A 19,410-nucleotide genomic window follows, 5' to 3' on the forward strand; every position below is an offset into this window, starting at 1 on the left:
TAGAGCAGTGAGGGCACCCACCACTCTAAGTAAAAAGGAAATTGAAAGACAAGAAAGCAATGCTCCGACTATTGTCAATGTTTTCTTTCACATGCTCCATTTTTATTCACCTATGTATATTTGGTGAAAACTTAGCTAAGTTTTATCACCAACTACTAAAATTCTACGGAGCTGCCAGCAGAAAATCCATGCCTCACCTCCCCAGACTATTCAATTGAAGGCCTGTATGAGAGAGCGTAGCTTTTGCAAAGTAAGTGCTATGTGCTTTCCCTGTATCTGAATTTTAAAAAAGGTTATAATGCCCTAGCCAGTCTAGCTCAGTGGATAGAGCATCGGCCTGCGGACCAAAGGGTCCCTGGTTCAATTTGGGCCAAGGGCACATCCAGGTTGTGGGCTCGATCCCCAATAGGGGGCGTGCAGAGGGCAGCCAATCAATGATTCTCTCTCATCATTGATGTTTCTCTCTCTCTCTCTCCCCCTCTCTCTTCCTCTCTGAAATCAATTAAAAATATTTTAATAAAATAAAATAAAAACCAGGATACATAAGCACACATTTTCTATGAACCAACAGAGCAATGATGTCATCAAACATCATGTAGCCTTTGAAAAACTCTAATGTACACTTGGGGAAAAATGAGCAAAGAAGGCACATGTCTTAGTATTATTATGAAAATAGTTGTGACCTCAGGGACCCCCAGAAAGGGCCTTAAACTGCTAGCCTAAGATGGTCTCACTCACATGTCTGACAATTGGTACTGGCTGACACCTGGTCCTCGCTCTCATTATGTGGCTCTCATCCACAAGGAAGTTAGCCTGGCCATGGTGATCTCAGGGCAGGAAATAGAGTGAAAGAGAAAGCTATAAAGTGCCTTGACACCTTTATTCAAAATCCTACAAGGATGCTTCCACTACTTGATATTGGTCAAAGCAAGTCTGGTGACGGGAAAAGTGCAAAGATGTGGCTTCTTTGCAAACAATCTCCCTCAGACAGCTAACCCCTTGCAGAACTGGGTGGTGGTGGCAGGCCAAGTATTTTTTTTTTAATATATTTTATTGATTTTTTATAGAGAGGAAGGGAGAGAGATAGAGAGTTGGAAACATCGATGAGAGAGAAACATCGATCAGCTGCCTCCTGCACATCGCCTACTGGGGATGTGCCCGCAACCCAGGTACATGCCCTTGACCGGAATCGAACCTGGGACCTTTCAGTCCGCAGGCCGACGCTCTATCCACTGAGCCAAACCGGTTTCGGCCAGGCCAAGTATTTGATGCTGCTGACCCTGCTAGTCAAATGGTGAGCCATCTAGTCCCACATCTCACTCCCTTATTAGCCTGAGAAATACACAAATGAGACAGGTCTCCAGTTAGTGGTGCTGGTGGGAACACAAGAAAATTAAGGTTAAGATAGGTGAAATTTGTGTGGGAAATAGAAACTGGCCAATAATCCTTCTGTAGACCATGTGGAGAGTAATGTGAATGCTCTTTTTATAGTGCTCTTGCCATTTATGGTAAGGAGTAAATCTCAACCATTTATTTATTTTATTGTTTGGCAAAGATTTTTTTTTTACTTTGCAATTAATTCTTCCGTAGCAGTGAGTTCACAAAAAGTACATGTTTACCAAAAAATTAAGTACTACCCAGCCGGTGTTGCTCAGTGGTTGAGCACCACCCTATGAACCAGGAGGTCATGCGTCAATTCCTGGTCAGGGCACATGCCTGAGTTGCCGGCATCATCCCCAGTGTGGGGCATGCAGGAGGCAGCTGATCAATGATTCTTTCTCATCGTTGTTTCTCTCTCTCTCCCTCTCCCTTCCTCTCTGAAATCAATTAAAAATATATTTAAAAAACAAAAACAAAGAATGGCATCCCCTTTGCTGCAAAAAAAAAAATAAGTACTGAACTTTCTTTCCTCAAGAAAGGTATTGATGATTGTAAAATTTGCACAAAATATTTATTAGCATTTAGCATCTACAATAAGGATCCTGAAAACCAGAAGTCCAACTACTAAAAGCACCGTTATCTGCTTCAAAATGCATTATTTTAAAAAGTCTGTAGCTAAAGAAAATAATTTAACACAAGCATCTGCTCAAGGTATGAACACGTAACACTGTATGCAGCAAAGCTATTCATTTTGACCAAATGTCTACTCTTTATTTTGATTTTCCATTCCAAATGTTCTGGTGCACATAACATTGCAGCTAATGTGATGGGTCAATTAGCAGAACAGAACTTTACAGTTAAATGATGCTAAGTTTATATCAATGATTTCAGATGTTTCAAATGGAAAATCAGTTAATACCAATTATGATTTCATTGTTCCATCCACTTCATGAAATCAAAGTAAAGCTGAAAGTGAAACATCTGATATAAATGCTATTACAAATTCAGTTATAAAGTTTAATATGTCAGATTAAGGTACTTGTTTTTATATGAAACATGCACTTTTTTATTTCATGGAGGACAGTGATGTGGTACAAATAATGACATTATCTCATTAAGAAACCTATGGAGAAAATAAGTTCTTGGAATTGGTTTGCTACATACATTATTCATGATTGTGCTGAAACAAGCAGGAGTATTCCACTAACCAAAATAGAAGCTGTAGCTGTCAAAACTTCAAATATGTTTCTATATATACACAGAGTAATTGAACTACAAAAATTTTGTGACAATGTTGAACACAAAAATAAGCATAATAATCATCACGGCAATACATTCTTTCTTTGCTACCCTCATCCATCAGATTTTAGAGAAGTGTTTGAGCTTTTGAGTCTTCCAATGGTATAAGATATTTGTGAGTGTGAAAAAAGTTCTCTAAATTTTGGTTGCATTTTTCCAAAATTCTATTGAAAATCGTTAGTCAAAGTATTCCGCAAATGGAGAATCAAAATATTTAAGTTTTTAACAAATTGAAAAGTGATTAAAATAAAGCCTGCAGACAGAAGTCATTAATACATATATATACAAATGCAAGAAGGAAACCAGAGAGAGAGAGAGAGAGAGAGAGAACCTCAAATCGTGTACATTACTTAATTTTGAGATTATATTATTGTGTTTGGGATTGCTTGCTGTGGTAAGACCCTTTGGATGGCACTCCTATTATTAATTGGGTAAATCCATATATTCTTCAGTAAATGCATTCAAATTGATAAAGCTTATGATGTTGCAGCATCTAAATTTGGTGACATTGCAAAAGAATCATAAAAAATAGACAATTTTTAAGATAAGTTTTGTCTTATAAAATATTTGTTGAAAATACCTGGAAGTGCCCAGCCAGTGTGGCTCAATGGTTGAGCATCAATCTATGAACCAAAAGGTCAGGATTCGATTCTTGGTTGGGGCACATGCCTGGATTGCAGGCTCAGTCTTCGCTGTGGGGTGTGCAGGAGGCAACTGATCAGTGACTCTCTCTCATCATTGATGTTTCTATCTCTTTCTCTCCCTTTCCATTCCTCACTGAAAATTAATTTAAAAATTTTTAAAAAAAGAAGAAAGAAAACGAAAATATCTGGAGGCAAAATGATAGCACCTGTCAAAAATTACTTGCATTTAAATATGTATACATTTCAATATTCACAAAAATAGAGATGAGAATTTGCCTATTTAGCAGAATTTGCTTAGAATCTATAGGATAAATTGGCAATTAAAAATATTATGGTCGAAAGATTGAGTTGATTGATGTGCCAACAATCTCAAGTTATCAACCACATAAATGCAAACTTAAAGAAAATTATAGCCAATTTTATGAAAAAATAATAAAAAACAATAAAATCATGTTAAAATACATTTTAGATAAGCATCAGTGGCACAGTCTTAGAGAAGAGTTATAGCTAAGAAACTAATAAAAATGTGTAAATTATAAATATTGAATCATTATGTTGTGCACCTGAAACAAATATGTTATATGTCAACTATACCTCAATTTTAAAATATGTAAATATATGCAAGAATGATTGCTGTGTCTGTTATTTCTAATGTCAAAATTATCAATATGCAAATGTTTTCATTTTGTATTAATATATATACATATACATTACTTTTATTTTTGAAAGATTTTATTTCTAAGAAAACTATTTTTGGATCCCTCAGTATAACAAAACCAAATCGTTGGTCAATAAATAAACATTTTATTTATTTTAGACCTTCCTCTCTTCCTGATTTGGACTACAAGATACATGGTTAAACCAGTTACAATTGTATGATTCATGTTCCCGCAGAGCTTTCTAATATAACTAGAGGCCTGGTGCACAATTTGTGCACCTGGGGGGGGGGAGGCAGTGGTCAGCCCAGCCTGCGCCCTCTTGCAGTCTGGGAGCTATCAGGGGAAGTCTGATTGATGGCTTAGGCCAGTGAGGGCGAACCTATGTCAGAGGTGACACGCGATCTCATTTTTTTGGTTGATTTTTCTTTGTTAAATGGCATTTAAATATATAAAATAAATATCAAAAATATAAGTCTTTGTTTTACTATGGTTGCAAATTCTGTATTAAAATAAGAGAAGCTTTGATGCTATCATAAGAGGGCAGAAGAAATGCTCAATTTTCACTCAACACAAAACATCTTATTTTTTCTCTTCTTTGTTGCCCAATAGCTTCAGGGTGCAGGTTTTGATGTTACATCATTCTGTTAATTATATTTCTCACTCCTTCTCACTATGCTGCATTTTTATGATACTCAAGGAAGGATTTCTCACTCTGGAGTGCCCAAGGGTTCTTCTTGTAATGGTTGCTAAGGATATTTGATCTAGGCTAGCACAGTGCCTCTTTCCAGAGTGCTCATACCCAGCAAGACCCCTCCAACTTTATTTGGATCAAATCCTGAACCAGAAAATCCACTTAGAGAAAGCCAATAGCTATTCCCTTAGATGTCTCCTTTCTTTCTCTTTCCTTTCCCCACACCCCCAACTTTAATAAGTTACTACAATAAGTAAAAAAAAAAAAAAAAGGCAATAAAACCTCTTGCTTGAAGTATAAATAGGGAAGTATTCTTCTTCATTAAAGGTGTTTTAGCTGAATTTTTTTAAGAATCAGATCTTATTAAGGCCCCACTTCAATTATTTCCCAGCGTGTGGGCAACTGCTGCATAATATTTTGAAATATTTTGAAAATAGACTGGCCTAAATCACTACAGTGGGAGAGGTCAAGCATGCTTTCATACCTTTGTTGTTTCTATTTTTACAATTGTAATGATCACTTATGTGTTTCTGTTGCTTCTGTTCCAGAGTGTTTTCAGTCTCCATCCTATATGTTAGTTATGATAATGCTAGTTGCCCTGGAATTGCAATGGTTTAAACAATCAAAGCTGATCAAATAAAGTCCAGTCAGCTAGAGGTTAGGGATGTGGGTTGGGTATCTGCTCCATAGAGTCTCTCAGGGGTTCAGGCTGACAAAGACTTCGACACCTTAGAGTGGAGGATCACATGGGAAGTCATAATGCGTCAAGCCTGAAAGTGACCCACATAGTTTCCACCTACATTCCACTGGCCAGCCCTCAGTCACACCTAACTGTACCTAACTGCAATCTGGGAAACCTAGTCCGGCTGTGTGTCTAGGCAGAAAGTAAACAAGTGTGGTGAATGGCTCACTAGTCTCTGCTGCAATTAATTAGACACAGTCAATGTAGTCATTAGAACCTCAAAACAGGCTGAATGAAAGCTTTTGGAGGAATAAATCTTAAATACAAGCTCAATGCCAAATGCACATTGTGAATGCTTATTAAATGCTGCAAATTGCCTTCAGTTACCAGAGAAAATGGTAATTCATTTTAAGAAGTAGTAACATGTTTAGGGACTGAAGAAGTTTGTCTCTGAAGAGAGTGTGAAATTCAAATTAATTATCCTTTATCTTACTACTTTTGAGTATTTATTTGACTGCCCACACACCTTGACTGTCCATTTGAAAACAGTTAGCAAACTTATGGCCCTATGCCTCAAAGGCATCAGCCTTACTGAACTTCTGAAACAAATTTTACACATAATTACATAGTGCCTAAATAGGATGCTCTTTACAATTGCTTGTCTACAACTTCATAGCAAAATGGAGTTCTCTGACATAAGTTTGAAACTGCTTGCTGCTGCAATGATAATTTCACAAAATCTCTTTGTATTTTGCAAATGACTTGCAATCATTGCAATCATAGCTATTCCTTTACCATCTTTGACAGAATTTTCATTCTCATTTTACAAGTGAGACAGCAAATAGAGTCCAATGGTTCTCATTGTTATTCAGTCCTCAACTGAGCTCCCTCTCCTATATCTATATCTATAGCTACAATTATATTTATACTAGAGACCCGATGCACGAAATCCGTGCAAGGGGCTTGGCTTTTGCAGCCGCGGCAGCTTGCCTCGGCTCTCACAGCCCCGGCTTCAACCAGAAGACCATCCGGTCTAATTAGCATATTATGCTTTTATTATTATAGATATTTATATCTGTAGTTTCGTCATCCTTATTACTGTATGCGTAAACATGCATTAATATATCCTAAGTAATAAAAAAATTTGACTGCATTTGTTTTCATGAATTTCTGTACTAATAAATGATAATCATATTGTTAAGTGCTTATTTCCAAAATTGTCTTCATAAAAACACTTAAAAAAAAACATTTGAATGATGGCAGAGGAAAATTATATAATCCAAACTCTTCTTTTTAAAATCTTTCATTTAAGTATAATTGGTATGCAATATTATATTGGTTATATGAGTTTCGGTGTTAAATCACAATATAGTGATTTGACATTTTTATAGCTTACAATGTGATCAGCCCAAACTCTTCTTTAAAATTATTTCTTTTTAGCCAAGTTCATTTTACCTATGTGTGAGCTCACTTGTTTCATTTCTCCGTTCATTCATTAAGTCAACCATTCGCAAATATGATTGATCTCATTCTTTTAGTTAAATCAAAAATAGCTACAAATGCTGGGGTTCTTTGCAGGGGTCACATTTTGAGAAACATGATTAGGGTTCAAGCTCCATGGACACAAAACTATAAGCAGGAAGCGCTTGTGACTCTGAGTAAGTTATAGTCGTGTTATATTTGTACGTGCTGCAAAGATATCCAATTCACCAATTCATTTTTTTCCAGTTTTATTGAGGTATAACTGATAAACAAAATTGTAACATACTTATTCTTTTTGCATCTGTTCTTCAGTTACCTACTGAGCAGATACCATGTGCTGGACACTGTCTTATGTGCTGAGGATCCCAAAGTCTCTCCTCTCATGGAATTTCCATTCCAGTGGGGAAGACACTCAATAAGCAGATAGATGGATGGATGGATGGATGGATGGATGGATGGATGGATGGATGGATGGATATAGATGTACATATAAGACAATATATTTGTTATATTTTATGTGTATTACATAATATTTTCATTGTAACATCTATATAATATAATAGCACAGGAACCTTCTTTTCTTTAATCAAAATCTTTTATTTTGACTTTTTTCCTCTGACTCAGACTGGCCACACCTAGTACCTGACTCACCCACCTCCCTCTCCCTTGCTAAATAAATCATTAGGCCATCAGGACAGTGAGGTTCTGGTCAGCATCCAATAGTCTTAGGAACAAGCCCCTGGGTCTATTGGTGTTTTAGCTCTGGAACAGGAAAGTGGAATGACCCCACAGAACAAATCCTTGTGAAGTTGGATAGAGCAACTCCATGGCTGATATGAGGACTGAATGCAGTGATCAATTACCCATATCCTGGCACCAACCAATCAGTAGAGACTACAACCCTAACTCTTTTAGTCGCCATGGTTAATGACTTTTCCCCTGAATAATCCACCCCCCACCCCCTACAAGTCTGCTGACCACAGAGACAGAGTTCTGGTCAAACTAGAGATAACACCTAGGCCTCAGTTGTGTTTCAGCTCCAGGCCCAGAAAAGCAGCAAAACCAGATGAAGCAACGCCATGGTTGACCTCAGGGCCAGATGCACTGATTAGATACGGCCTGCCCTAGCACTGACCAATCAGTAGAGACCACGAACTTGACCACTACCCTAACTCTATTAGTCACCATGATTAATGATTTTTTCCCCCTATATAATCCATCCCTTGGAAGCCATCAGAAAGTCAGGTCTTTGAGCATTAGCTACCTATGACGCCAGGGATGGTGCCATCTCCTTAATAAATCCTTACTTTCTTGGCTGCAAACTCTTGCTGGTGTTTTATTGGGCTATGATGCATCCAAGCAAGCAGATGCCTTCAGTCCAGTAACAATAACAATGATATATATTATATCACTGGCAAAGCCAATTTTGTGGCTTTTCCTGCCTACACAACAGCACTATGTAAATATTCTACCTCTGCCCTTGGAACATTCAGCACTTTGGGAAAATTCCCACTGTTGGTGAACAAAAAGGGCTCCAGAATAGTAAAATGTAACAGAAGTGAAGTTCATTAATAACTGGAATACAAATACAAGTGCTGCGTTTTGCCATTTGTTATTACATTATTTTAGAATTGCATCCCTCCTCTTTACCAACCCAAAGCAAAACTCCAAGTTGTTGCTGCTGAGTTATTTATTTTCTTCCCCTCCAATGAACACAAATTTGTAGAATTCTAACATGCTTGAGAGATCAGCTTCAGTCACCACATTATTTTACAAATAAGGGGAGCTGGGTTCAGGAAGATGGAGCAATTTGCCCAAGATCACAGAAGTAGTTGGGGGAAGGGCTGGGTCTGGATTCCAGTTCTTGTCTTCTATCTCCAGGAGAGCACAACAGTGCGTGGCAATCTATTTTGTCATAGTAATGAGAAAATACTGGCAGACTCAGCTAAATAAAGTGTGACTTAGGGGTTATAAACTAGAAAATTGAACACCTGTTTGCAACTTTCTCTCCATGCTTTTCTTTTAAGGAATAAGTTAGATTTCCTTTGCAATGTTGAATGACTTTGTGACATAGTCAGGAAATGGAATCTGAGCTGAAAATTGGGAAAACAATACCCCTGAGAAAAAGAAATCAAAATCAATATAGTCCTTCCAAACACAGGCCAGCTGATGTTTTTTCTAAACTGCCTTCTTAATGATTGAAACATTCAACAATTTACAAATTAGGTAAGACAAAGTAAACAATTTTTAAACAAATAAAATAAAAAGAATTGATAAGTTAAATAAAAGGAAGTAAACAAATTTCTAAGCCACACATGAAAAAACTTTATTAAAGATAAAAAGGTACAAATTAAAATATCAGAGTACCTTTTTTTTATTTGTAAATGTACTAGGAGTGTTTCTAAGGATAATGCTCAGTGCTTATGAGGGTTGATAAAATGGGAACACTGGCTAATAGATGTGTATATTTACTAGTATATAACCATCCTAGAAGGCAATTTTTCAGAAAAATATACCAGAAGTCCTGAAATGTCCATGCCCTTTGACTCAGAAATGCACTTTTAGAATTGGTTCTAAGGCCCGGCCAGCATGGCTCAGTGGTTGAGCATCGACCTATGAACCAGGAGGTCATGGTTCAATTCCTGGTCAGGACATATGCCCGGGTTGCAGGCTCAGTCCCTAAAGTGGAGCATGCAGAAGGCAGCTGATCAATGATTCTCATCATTTATGTTTCCATATCTCTACCTTCTCCCTTCCTCTCTGAAATATATATATATATATATATAATTGGTGCTAAGGAGATAGAGATTTCATCATTATTGTGTTATTCGTGATGGCAAAATGTATATAGATATATATTTAGACTAAACAGCCAACAGAAAAAAACATGAGTGAAGAAAGTATGGTACACCAATCACATGGATGTTTCAATGATTATTAATGATATAGGAGAAAATGCTCACAGTATGAAGTTATATCAGAGATTCTCAACTGGGGATAATTCTGCCCACCAAAAGACATTTGGCAATGTCTGGAGACATTTTTGGTTGTCACAACTGGGGGGAGGGGTGCTACTGGCATTTAGGGGGTAGAAGCCAGGGAGGCTGCTGAACACCCTACACTACACAGACAACCCTCTACCCAACAATAAAGCATTTTCCTGCCCAAATGTCAACAGTATCACGGTTAAGAAACTGAGTCTGATGAATAAAACATTGCACAATATTATGAATGTTGATCAATCTCAAGTTTTAAGAGGAAAAAAACAGGATATCACTTGGTGATAAAACTATGAACAATGTTTTTCTTCTTTATACTTTGTTTTCCTAAATATTCTACCTTGAACATGCATTACTCATATAGTCAATTAAAAGATTTTAAAATAATCCTTCAAAAGTTTTCTGCAGCCTCTTGAATCAAATCAAACTCATCACCTCCACCATCAGAATTACAAATAATTTGGCCCTGCCTGACCTATGGAAGGAAACCTTATTCCTCCCTAATGTTCATCAAGAACTCTCCACTTTAGCCCTGGCCAGTGTTGCTCAGTGGTTAGACTGTCAGCCCCTCCCACTCTCTCTCTGAAAATCAATGGAAAAAAATATCCTCAGATGAGAACTTTCCACTTTAATTAGACAAATTTCTCTGGAGTCTCTGAACATCTCTGCTTATTTGCTCATCTCCTTGATTATCTGTGACACAAGATAATTGCCCATCTCACAGGATTGTTGAGAGGATCAAATGAGATAAAATGTGCAGAAGCATTTTATAATTGTCAAGTCCACGTGCCTGGGTAATATAGCCCAGCCAAGCTGACACACAAAACTAATCATGACAGTGTCTAATGCAGACCTGTTGATATCGTTCATTTAGATCAGCTTCCCTCATGAGCATGTAGCAGAGTAGAAGAGGGTTGAGGGTGGACCTAGAAGAGCAAAGGGTAGACAGAATCTATCCAGCGTTCCCTTGTAAAATAAATTTGATTAACACTGAGTTAAAGTTAATCCAATTTTTATTTTTTGTATTGAAGAGGAGAAGCATTCTGAAAAGGAGAGGTGGGATATTCAGAGGTTCATGGGTTAATAGGTAGGTATAAATGTGCACTAGAGGTGGGGAGTGTAGGTGGGTTTATGTAGCTGGAGTAGGACATCCAAGTGTAGTGGGGAGGGCAAGGGGGGCATTAAGTGGAGGAGCTTACAGACTGAGGACTTTAGAATATATAATGAGAGTTAATTTTATTCAAGAGGTGATTGATAGTTATTCTGGGCTTCATAGAATGGGAATGGCCTAATACAAATAAAAGCTGAAAAAAGTATTCATGCTGCTATGTGTAGGATGCATTGGAATTAAAGTCAAGAAACTAAAAATCCAGAAAGGAGGCAAGAGATGCACTGTGGATCTAAAATGGCCATTGAGCCTGGCCAGTGTGGCTCAGAGGTTGAGCATCGACCTATGAACCAGGAAGTCACAGTTTGATTCCCGGTCAGAACACATGCCCGGGTTGCTGGCTCTATCCCCATTGTGGGGCATGCAGGAGGCAGCTGATCAATGATTCTCTCTCATCATTGATGTTTCTATCTCTCCCTCTCCCTTCTTCTCTGAAATCAATAAAAATATATATAAATAAAAATAAAAACTTGAAATGTGCATTGATTATTATGGGATTATGATGGAAATGAAAGGGAGCAGGAGAGTCAGGAAAGTTTCCAGGGGAAAAAATGCTTAGTGGCAGACTTGAAGTAGCACGTACAAAAGGGAGATAATTCTACAATTGGAAAATAATTATGTGATTTCATCATAATTAAAGATCTAGGATACTCATGCAGTCCCTCCAACTCCAGTCAACAACCAGTTCTTTCATCCTAAACAAACATTGACGGATGCTTTCTTTATGTGAGAGGTCAAAATGACACAGCCCCACTCAATTAATTGTGCTACTGGAGAGCCACTTCTTATAATAATATAATTGGGAATGAAATTGCAGAAGCTTTTTAAGGAAATGGCTCAGAAAAGAATAAATTCATAATGGGAAATAATCAGTACAGTTGGAAAAATGCCGTGGAAGGGTTGTGTTATTATATGCAATAAGAGCGTGTCTTTCGTTACTGCAACTGGTGAGGAGCCTCACACTTCAGCAAGAAAAGAATCAGGACTCATGGAAGAAATACAATGTGTATTATTTTTTAATCCTCACTTGAGGATATTTTTCCATTGCTTTTTAGAGAGAGTGGAAGAGAGAGGGGAAAAACAGGGAGAAATATCTATGTGAGAGAAACACATCAATTGGTTGCCTCCTGCATGAGACCTGACTAGGACCCGGGCTGGGGAGGAGCCTGCAACAGAGGTATGTGCCCTTGACCGGAATAGAACCCGGGATCCTTCAGTCTGTAGGCTGACGCTCTATCCGCTGAGCCAAACTGGCTAGGACTACAATGTTTATTTTTTTCTACAAAGTATTGGTCCCCCATCCTGGCAACTGAGTCATTCATGAAAATACATAAAGTTGTATCTTGTTCTCTATCACATCTTCCAATGAGGACACAGGTAAAGCCTCAGTCTCTCCAACCACCCAACCTGCCACAGCGGGCAGGGAAGACTCTGGGAAGAAGGTTCTGACTCATATCATGGCCCAAAGGAATGGACATTGGCCTTGGAGTTGGATGGTACAGGCCCTGCTCTGCCACTTGGCTCTATCAAATCATTTCACTTTCTGAACCTGTTTCCTTGCCTTTAGAATGGAGATCATTTATCTTAGAGTGATAACATGATTAAAATAATGTAATTAAAAACATTTTATGAACTGAAAAGTATAATCCAATCTATGGTATTATTATTCACTGGGGTCCTTTTGCTATAAGCAGTCACCCCAATCTCAATTGGCCCCAACTTGGGTAGAAAGGGGCATTTGGAGCTCTAGACTTGGGTGACTGAGAGCCACAACAAGGTGCCACCCACAAACAGATTCCTTGGGGTCCCCAATGAGTCAGAAAAGTACCTATGGCCCAGAACTTGATCTCCTCCCTTATTCCTAAATGGTAGCCATGGAAATCCCTAGTCACACTGTCAAGAATTCGATCAGCCATTTTGACTACAATAGAGACAGAAAATTTGGCTTTAATATAGTTAGAATTAAATACTTCCATTAATTGCTTTTACAGTATTTTTCTGTCATTTAATAAAGAAGAAAGCAAACAGCAGCAATTTCCCCCAAAAGGTCAGTAGACAAGAAGATATGGGTAATTTCCCCTCTCTCAGAATGGCTTGATTTTGCCTGAAAAAAATACCATCTCTCCTGAGTAATAAGTTACTGCTTTCCCAGATGATGTGGCAGGAAATTAGAAAATGATGGCTTCAGTGGCAGTCCCCTTTACAGAGGGCCTGAGGCTAAGAAGGAATCATTAACTGTGTCCTCTTCCTACCACATCAGTCATTAAATTAGGAGAGCTCCAAGACCCAAAAGTTTCCAATGATATCAAGGTAGTCTGGTCATCAAACCATGTTAGCAAGTCCAACGGCTCTATGAAATTGAGAGTGTATGCTTCAAAGACTGTGGATGTGATAACAAAGATAGCTCACATTTACTGAGCGCTTATAACGTAAGCCAGGCTCCTTCCCTGAAGCAGCTCATTGAATCCTCACCAAAAAACTTCATAAAGTAAGTGCTATTATTGCCTCCATTCTATAAATGAAGAATCAGAGATGTAGGGAGTTAATTAAATAGCCCAAGCCACCCTAGCTGGTTTGGCTCAGTGGATAGGGCATCGGCCTGTTGACTGAGGGTCCTGGCTTGGATTATGGTCAAGGGCACATGCCCGGGTTGTGGGCACGATCCCCAGTGGGGGGCGGTCTATCAATGATTCTCTCTCAACATTGATGTTTCTATCTCTCTCTCCCCTCTCCCTTCCTCTCTGAAATCAATTTTTTAAAAACAGAAAGAAAGCAGATTGGTGGTTGGAGGGAGGAATGGTGAGTAGCTACTTAATGGGTATGGGTTTTTATTTTGGAATGATAAAAATATTTTGGAACTAGATAGAGGTGGCCAATGCACAACATTGTAAGAGTACTAAATGCCACTAATTTGTTTCATTTTAAAATGTTTAATGGTACATGAATTTCACCTCAATAAAAATAAAATAATCAGTTAAGCATATTTTGTGGATCTATTTCTGGGCCCTCTGTCCTGTTCCATTGGTCTATCTGTCTATTCCTCTACCAATATTGCATAGACTTAATTGCTGTAGCTATGTGGTGAGTCTTGGTGTTGGGTGGACTGATTCCTCCTACTTTTTTTTTTTCAGGATTGTTTTGGCTATTCTCAGTCCTTTACCTTTCCATGTGAATTTAATAATGATCTTGTATACACTTACAAACTTATGTGCTTGAATTTTGGTAGGAATTATATTAATACTGTAAATCAATTTGGAGAGAATTGAAATGTGTCTTGAATTTTATTGCTAATTTGTTAAGTATGCCTTTCCACTTATTTGGATCTGCTTTGATTTCTTCATTGGTATTTTGAAGTTTTCTCTCCCTTTTTTTTAAGTAATTGTAAATAGTATTGTATTTTTATTTTATTTTTTAAATATATTTTTATCTCTTTTATTTTTAGAGAGATAGGAAGGGAGATAGAGAGATAGAAACATCAATGAGAAACATCAATCAGCTGCCTTCTGCCTACTTCCTTTTTACCTAGGGATCAAGCCTGCAACCAAGGCACATGCCCTGACCAGGAATCGAACTGGTGACCTCCTGGTTCATGGGACAATGCTCAATCACTGAGCTACACCAGCCGGGCAATAGTATTGTATTTTTAACTTTGGTGTTCTTGTGCTAATTTTAGGTACAGAGAAATGCCATTGATTTTGTATGTTTGTCTTGTATCCTGTAATTTTGCTGAACTCACTTATTATTTCTAGGAATGGTTTTGACAGATTCCTTGGGAATTTCTGGGTAAACAATTGCATCATCTGCAAATAGAGACCATTTTAATCCTTAAGAAAAAAAAAAGGCTACTAATAGGTAACCATTTACATAGTATGTGTGCTTGGTAGTGAAAGCCTTGACTGCTAAATTCCATTAAAGCCACTAGGGTTGCTGCATTGCTGAATGTCCACTTTTATGTATTTTCATATCAAGGTGGGAAAACTAGCCCTTAGGACAGGACTCTGCCATATCAGAGTGGGACATAACACATGTAGATGAGACATATCAGAAAAGTTGAATCCAGAGATTAGAGACTGTGAGAAATGGCTCACCTGTCCAAATTTCAAATGACGGACTAGGGAACAGAAGCATGGCGAAAATGAGACTTTAATACTCTCCAGAGCGGGCGCCCATTGTACAGGAACACACATGAGACCAGGAATATGCCTATTTATTTAGACCTTCCTTCCGTTCCTCATTGGCTAAGTACTATTTTGTCACCTATTTCCTAATAGGCCGCCTAGGTCTTGCTGTCTCCCATTGGGCCATTTAAAAAATTGGGTTGAGGCCTTTTGTAGTTGTCTCCGCCTCCTCCTGTCTAGTTGAGGCAGGCGCCTTGCTTCCTAGGATTAGCCACAAGTAGAGCTCTCATCCTCTCTCCCCACCCCCACATCCTGTTTGCTCTGGGGAAATTCAGCAGCCACCTGGCCACATGCTGTTTCTCTTCTATGAAGACAAATCAGAGGCACATTTCTTACAGAGACAGACAGCCATGGTGCCTCAGTGGAGAACAGGAGTGGGGTTGGCAAGGGAGGAGGCCTTTACTAGGTATAGAGCAATAAAATGTCCTGGAAATTTAAAGAGCACCTACTAAGAGAAATTAAGCATATGAAATGATGATGGAAATTTTCAATCTCACAACTTTTTCCTAGCTTCCCTCTCCGTCTCCACATCCTCCATTCTCATTCCAATTGATTGATCCCCACTTGCTATTATCTTAATTCCCCCGCCAATGCCTGACACAGTGAGGAATTCATAAGGGTAGTCAGCAAGAATGAATAATGGCAAGGCCCGGACCCTGGAAATTGGTGAGTGGATCGATTCACTTTTTCCCTTAAGTTTTCCCTATGTCTGAGTGGTTAGGTAACAGATAAACACCATTCTCAATTATGGAGTCTTCTATAATTAACTTCCTATAAAGTGGTGCTCAACAAAAGGTTATTGGATGGAAGGATGGATGGATAAATGAACACCAAGAGCAGGAAGGAATTCTGAGATGTGAATACAGCAGCAGTCAGACGTGGAAGCCTGAGGATGGATGGGAAGGTTGCCAAGAGTCTTTCAATACAGAAAAGGCACGAGGAGGATGAAAATTGTCCATCCCTAATGCTCTGGAGCGGCAAACTCACACAATAGGCAACCTGGCATTTTTATCCCCATAATGTCTCTGAAAAGATTAGGCCTTGTGTTCTAGGGTTGTTTTCATTTTTCACTGACTAAGCGAGGCATTGTTTTAAAACAAAAGCTCCTTTTGAACAATATTTTGCATAGCCTTTTGACTACTCAGTGAGTCCTCTCCAAAATTTGTTTCTCATTTCCATATTTATGTCATCCCCAACCTCAACAACATTTTTATTCTGTAAAAGAATAATAAGATCATGTAGCTTATAGACATCTGGAGCTTGTGGTATTTTAGAAATACAGATCTGTGGTGTCAAAATCTTAAAAGATAAAACTTATAGTCATATTATTTCTCTGCCTGTGCAATCCAACAACATTATAAAAATACCAATACACATTGCAAACTGTGGCATCAAAAGATAATTTAAATAAATGAAATATTGTTCTGCATTTTGTGTGTTTAATTATGCACTCCCAAATCTAATTTTAGCTTGAAAAGCCACCTGATTTATTCTAGAATTATACCTGTCAGGAACAGTTACTTTAAATTATATCAAAGTGAAGGATTTTTTCAATTTACTTTTTTAAAAAGTAAAACCTACCCATATCTGGTACCTTTCTTAAGTAGACTCTGGCATTTGATAGCATATTTTATTATTTTATTTCAAGTCAGTGTTCAAGGAAAGCTTTTGAAATCATTTTGATTACCCTGACAGCTGAAATGAAATTTTTACATTTTGATTACCCTGACAGCTGAAATGAAATTTTTACATGAATAGCATATTTGGAGCCTGGATCTGGTTGACACAATGAATGCAACAATGAAAATAATTTTACAGCAGCCCAGCCTAGTATATTAGCTTCATGTAAATTTTATATCAGACAGGTTTTTATAAAAGCACTCTTCTTCTCCAAGAAACCAGTAGTTTTCAATTTTTTCTGTTCACCAAGAAAAATCAAAAGCTTTGAAGGTCTGAATAGTTACCAGAGTCCCAGAAACTCATTGCCCAGCATCCTATCTTAGAATTATTTTCAAGGTTTTAGAAAGAAAAGATGTCCTGGGGACCACACAATTAGGAAATTTGTCCATTTCCAGAATAACAGTAGATTCCTGTAGAGACTTAACAAATTGTGCTTGAACATGTGAAAATGCCCGCGATAAAAATCTGCCCTCTCAAGACTGTTCTAATCAACAAAGCAGTGGCTGCAGATTCAAATTGGCAATTAAATTCAAGATACATTTCAGGTTTGCTTCCCCTTTTACATAGCTTGGTAGAAGGATAAAGGACAGGAAACAAGCCCTTCATTTCATCAGGATGCCTGTGGTAAGCAGGGTCATGGTCCCCCCAAAGATGTCCACATCCTAATCCCCAAAACCAGTGAATATGTTACATTAAATGGTAAAAGGGAATTAAGGTTGCAGATGGAATTAAAGTTCATAAACAACTGGCCTTAAGATGGGGAGGTTATTCTGGTTTGTCCAGATGGACCTAAAGTAACCAGAGGGTCCTTAAAAGTGGACTTTAAGATGGAGGAAGGGGCCATAAGCCAAAGAATGCAGGCAGTCTCTAGAACCTGGAAAAGGTGAGAAAACAGATGTTCAACTAGAGCCTCCAGAAGGGAACAGAGTCCTGCTGACACCCTGATCCTAGCTCAGTGAGATCTGTGTCAGATCCGTGTAGTATATAAAAGCTGAATGGTCGCTGTGACAAGCACTGCCCACTAGGGAGCAGACGCTCAACACAGGAAGTACTCCCTGGTGGTCAGTGTGCTCCCACAGCAGGAGCACTGGTCAGCTGACTGAGGGGACACCAGATGCTGGGCTCATGGCTGGCGAGCTGCAGCGGTGCCCACAGAGGAGTGACAGCGAGCCTCGGGGGATGTTGGACTGCCAGTTTCAGCCGATTCCCACAGGCCATGCCGAGGGACCCCACTGGTGAACGGAAGGCCTCTAGTAAAAGTATCAAGTAATAAATTTATGTTGTTTCAAGTCACTAAGTTTGCACTAATTTGTTCTAGCAGTGATAGGAAACTAATACAACACTCAACAGCTCCTTGAGGTTTCTTTTGCTCCCACACCCATGCAGGACACAGGCCCCAAATCTGCATGCCAGCTCAACAGCCCCAGTCCAGGAGCAACCCCCCAGATCAAGGCTTCACAACAAACAGAACAGGCACAGTAGTCCATGTTTATGGATCACTGCAGTTTCCAATGCAATAGGATTCAGGTCATTTTTATAGGCAGGCCTGGATCAGCCCAGTGCTGAGGTTAACCACAGTTGTCATGTCAATGCCATTATGTATATATTCATATTCTAAATCTGAGTAATCTGTTATTGTTTTATTATTAGGTGCAAGTAGAGTCCCTTTCCTACAGACATCAAAGACCAAGTCAATACTTGCTTTCTCTGGACCCGGTCAACTAGGGAAGACATGGTACAGGACCTAAACTCAGCTAATCAGGATGCCAAGAACAAGTTTGAGATCCCTGCCAATATTCTTGGTCATAACAGCATTCAGTACCCATTGAGAAGAGCAGTGGAGCCCAAAGACCCTGGCCCATATTTTCTGTGGTTCTACCTGTCCAGAGTCCCTTCATTTCAGTGCATTTTCTGAGTCTGCTTCAACAGTTTTCCCATCAATCCCATGAAAAACTTGATATTCCTTTTCTGCCTAAGATAAACACAGTCAATTTATGTCTGAGCCCTAATCTGATCAGCAATTATTACCAGGAGAAGGCTTCAGACAGCAGATCTTCTGGAGTTGAGGGGAATCTAGGATTGATTACATAACCTAGCTGACGTAAAGGCAGTGAGCATTCAAGAATGGAAATTTGGTAACTCTTAGCTAAGAGTGGAAAAGCAACCAATCAAATTCTAATTTTTACAGTATCTGTTAAAAAGCAAGCCTTGAGGGACCACACTGGTACTGCCATACATAACAACATGAGAAATCAGCACTGAAGAGTGATGTGACTAATATTTAAAAACTTAAAGAGAATAACACACTCAAATTATTAATTCTTGGCTGAAAGCAAAAACTTAAGCTGGGACTTCCTATGTCTGTGCTAAAATGAATGTCTGATTTTTTGTAGCAGCAATATAAAACTAGCCAAAATCAAACCTGCACTATAATGCAGAGCTAATCTATAATGTCGATTGACTCACAGCCTCAGCAAGTCCCTTCTATAAACATTGGGCATCAATAAAGAGCTTACCTTGAGAATTGCAGTGGTGTTGACTGGAAGGA

General features: G+C 38.6%; 1 long non-coding RNA gene across 1 annotated transcript; it reads right to left on the minus strand.

Annotated features, from left to right (window-relative positions):
• Positions 1–703: 703 nt before the first annotated feature.
• Positions 704–15,165, minus strand: LOC107183622. Its single transcript, XR_001514405.1, has 3 exons — positions 15,093–15,165; positions 5,641–5,643; positions 704–714 (listed from the first exon to the last, which is right to left on the minus strand). It is a non-coding gene; the product is annotated as an uncharacterized LOC107183622 (long non-coding RNA).
• Positions 15,166–19,410: the final 4,245 nt, after the last annotated feature.

The sequence above is a fragment of the Myotis davidii genome, unplaced genomic scaffold, assembly GCF_000327345.1.
Source record: "Myotis davidii unplaced genomic scaffold, ASM32734v1 scaffold1282, whole genome shotgun sequence".
In the NCBI taxonomy this organism is placed as follows: Eukaryota; Metazoa; Chordata; class Mammalia; order Chiroptera; family Vespertilionidae; genus Myotis; species Myotis davidii.